This window comes from Vulpes vulpes, chromosome 11 (genome assembly GCF_048418805.1).
Source record: "Vulpes vulpes isolate BD-2025 chromosome 11, VulVul3, whole genome shotgun sequence".
In the NCBI taxonomy this organism is placed as follows: Eukaryota; Metazoa; Chordata; class Mammalia; order Carnivora; family Canidae; genus Vulpes; species Vulpes vulpes.
In genome coordinates, this window is record NC_132790.1 from 4,577,249 (window position 1) to 4,581,881 (window position 4,633).

Consider the following 4,633-nt stretch of genomic DNA (forward strand, 5'->3'; position numbering starts at 1 on the left):
GGAGAGAAAATGAGTGGGAAAAATCAGGGAGGGAGACAGAACATGAAAGACTCCTAATTCTGGGAAATGAACAAGGGGTGGTGGAAAGGGAGGTGGGTGGGGCGATGGGGTGACTGGGTGATGGGCACTGAGGGGAATACTTGATGGGATGAGCACTGGCTGTTATATTATATGTTGGCAAATCAAACTCCAATTAAAAAAATATAAAAAAAAAAAAGAAAGAAAGAAACAGGGAACCCCATGTGGGACTTGATCTCAGGACCCTGGGATCATGACCTGAGCCAAAGGCAGACGATTAACTGGCTGAGCCACCCAGTCACCCTAATTTACTTTTTTATAAAAGGTTACCCAATTGTCTAAGCATCACCTATTTTAATACTCCATCACCCTTGTTCCTGTAATCTGAAATGTCGCCTTTAGTATATCATATATAAGACTGAATTCAAAATGTGTCAGAGATCTATATGTCAGAAAGTGAAATAAAAAAAGCCCAAGAAAAATACATGAGTAAAGGTCTTTTTAAACTTGACTTAAAATCCAGAGGCAATAAAATTTGGATAAATATAAATATATAATTTATTTAATTGCATGGCCAAAAGAAGATCTATAAACTAAGTCAAAATACAAGTGGCAAAGGGAGAAAATCCTCGCAAAATATTTCACCAAAAAATGGGAAATAAAGGTCGAAAGCATGATGAAAACATGGGAAAACTCATCAATAGACAATTCACACAAAAAAGGAAATAAGATTGTTCTGAGGCATATAAAAAGTTGTTCAAACTCACAGTTAAAGAATGCAAACCAGTAAGTTGTTGAGACACCATTCTTTACATAGCAGATTGGCAAAAATTAAAAAGTCACCACATATTCTGATGAATGCTAATGCTATGGAGAAACAGGCATTCTTACACATTGTTGGTAGAAATACAACCTACTACAATCCTTCTGGTGGAAATTTGGAAACTATATATACACTCACCATTTGGCCCAGTGATCCCACTTCTAGAAGCGGATACTGAAGATCTATATGCATGTTGATGACTGGTAGGTGGCAGATTTAATTTGCAAGGGAACTTAAATATTAGGCTTGTCTTGGGTGGCCTCAAGATGAGTGAATCTGCACACACCTGCCAGAGTCTTAAAAGTTTACATACCGACCTTAATGGGGTTTAGTCACATATACAATCTAGACAGTCTTAATAACACATTACTCTATCAAGGCTAAGTCTTTGAAACAGCTCCTACAGTAGGAATGTTGGGTAGAAAACACATTACAAGGAAAGGGAAGGGGATTAAGAGCTTCCAATTCTCAAGTCTGGTTCCAGGATCAAACAGTGATAATACTCTCTCAATAATTCCTCCAACAGTGTACAAATGTCTATAACTGCAAAACATTTGAAACAGCCTGAATGTCCTACATATGAAAGTGATTGAGTGAATTATGGTACATTTACACAGTGGAGTATTATGTAGCTATAAAAATGAAGGAGATGGGATGCCTGGGTGGCTCAGTCAGTTAAGAGTTGATTCTTGATTTTGACTCAGGTCATGATTTCAGGGTCATACCACTGAGCCTTATGTTGGACTCCCCATTCAACATAGAATCTGCTTGAGATTCTCTCTCTCTCCCCCACCTCTCTTTTTGCCCCTACCCATGTTCACACTTGCATGCACTCTCTCTCTCTCTAAATAAGTAAGTAAAACCTTCAAAAAAAAATGAAGGAGAAAGATTAGGACCTTCCATGAGTGATTTTTAGTGTATATTTTTAAATGAAAAAAAAATCAAAGTGCAAAATCATATCTATAATGTTTACTTTCAAGTCAGAAAAAATGCATATATGATAATATATGTATGCAAAAAAGAAAGAAATAAATAATAAATATCAAGGAAAAAAGTAGGAAAACCAAGAAACTAAAGAGGTATGTTAATTACAGGGCATAGGCTAGAATGGGACAGAAGGAACAGGGAAAACGAAACAGGTTACAAGATACAGGAAGAATGATGCTTCTGTGATAATTAATTTCTGTATATTTTTACTTCTCAAACTAGGAAAGCTTTGCATACCCCCAAAATAAATGAGTTAAATTCAACCAGAGAGTGGGTGGAAGATAAACTGGAATACTAATGTCAATAAATAATCTTAAATGTATTACTGATGCATATATTTGCATGTCTGGCAAAACCTCACTAGATGGTGTGGAATAAATAAAGTTAATTCTAGAAACAAGATTTAGACAGAAATGCAAAATAACTATACACAAATACTGTACTCTAATTGGTAGATTTGTTTTTTACAGGAATATGTGTTAACTATTCTGAAACTATGTGTATTCTAGGTTTGAACAAAAACATAAATAGATTGCGTAAAACTTATTACCCAAGAAAGAATTTACAAATGAGGAAAGGGAAAAGACTAGAATAAACCTTTTGGTGTTGGATTAGAATTAGAATTGTGAGAATGATATAGGTATAGATACAGGCATAGAAATAGTAAAAATACGTGTATAAATAGGATAAATGTGGGTATTTCTACATGGATAATACATGTATTTTCTAGCCATGTCCTTTGGGAGTGTATAGAAACAATGGCATAGCAGTGGTAAAGAGTATACTCAAGAGTTTTGGTTTCTAAATATCACTATTACGTAAAAGATCGGAAAATTCCTTGGAAAAATGGACTGATTCCAGGTTGGGCAGAAAAAAGTACAATATATGAATCTAAACATATTGTCCCAGAAAGTAAGAAAGTATTTAAAAAAGGATGGAGCCATGTTGAGTTTACACAGAAGCCAGTGGTTAGGTCTGGGGCAATTTAAGCAAAATAAAAAAAAAAAAGTATAGTAGTGGATTAAAACCCATTGAATAAACTGAATATTAATGAGTCCATACTGAATTTAATTAATAAATGAGGATAAATGAACAGCACGGCTTACATTAGAATTTGAGCTAACAGACATAGAAGGAACACAGGAAGTTATTTCTAAGCAAACGTGTGATGAGAGAAAATATATGTCTATAGCTTTAAAGTTTTTTCTCCAATATACTTGTTGACTATAAAAGGAAAAGTTGTCATTCATAGGGGAGAAACCTTATTTTTACTATTAATCTTAAATAAATCATCAAAGGTAACATCATAAAAAAGCAATTCCAGTATCATGTATTCCACGTATAGCGTCACCCTATGGCATTTAAGCCCAAAACCCTTTACTTGAATTTAAGTATACGATTATACTTATCAGATTAACCCAAATAGGTAGACATTGTGCAAAATAACTAGTCAGTGCACTTCAAAGGCATCAAGGTTATCAACGCAAAGGAGACTGTCCCAGAAGAGACCAAAGGGACGCAACAAACTAAGGAAGGAAAATATGATGCAATAATTTTATATGGTAAATACAAGTCCTTTTTAGATTTACAAAGCTAAAGAAAATAAAAATGAACTGATGACGTGACTGCTATTAACATACCAGGGAGAGGGAAAAGGGACAGCTTTATAGTGAATCATTCAATATAGCACTTCTGCAAAATAAACACCAGACGGTCAAACCCAATGAAGGAAATTACAGCAACAGAACCCATTATGTGGATATTTCATCCTTAAAAGAATGTTTCAGCCATAGTATAAACTTTAAATTTAAAAATGAGTTTGCCATAGGATCACCAAATGTCTGTAATAAGCTGTTTACACACAAGGAATTAAACATTGTAAAACACTTCTGAAGAAATATGGATTAGTTGATTAAAGTTGTGCTCATCTCGGGGCGCCTGGGTGCCTCAGTTGGTTAAGCGTCTGCCTTCAGCTCACGTCATGATCATAGAGTTCCAGGATCAAGTCCTACGTCCAGCTCTGCTTAGTGGGGCATCTGCTTTGCCTTCTGCCTCTCCCCCACTCATGCTAACTCTTTCTCTCCTACTATTTGAAATAAATAAGATCTTTAAAAAGAAAGAAAGAAAGTTACATGCATCTCACTGGAATATTTGTTTTCAGCACAATGTTTGTTTCCCTAACTCCTTGACGTAGAACTGATGATCACATTTGCCATACAGTATCTTTAATTCATGTTTTTGTATTTCTTCTTCTTTTTTCTATTATCATTACTATTCCCTTGGTTTACACTCTCCTCCTCCTTGGCTTCGACTGTCATACTTCCCTGAAAGTTGATTTCTCTTCCTCAGAATGTCTTCATTACCTGAGTCAACTCTCCAAATATTGATCACTTGAAAATAAGTCATTTCACGCAATTGTCAGTAACTCAATATTGGCATCACCTGGATAGTATGGTCTCAGACTTTTACACCCTTTTTCTCCCCATGATTACCGTAACATTACAACCATATCTAATGATTTGCTAGTTCCTATATATACATCATATTCCTTGTGAAAGTGGGTATATTTAATGGTTGAGAGTGTGGGCATAGCTCTAGACAGAGGATATCTTAGTCTAAATCTTGCTTTGTCACCTATTAGCGGTGCGATGTAAGATGCTCTTTTTATGTCTTCATTTCTATATCTGTAAAATAGCAGTAAGTATGGCATCCTCATGGTTGGCTTTTTAAAGGGTTAATTAAGAATTTAGGGACTCACATGGAATAGAGCAACAGCTCCATAAATGTTAGCTCTGATATGATGAT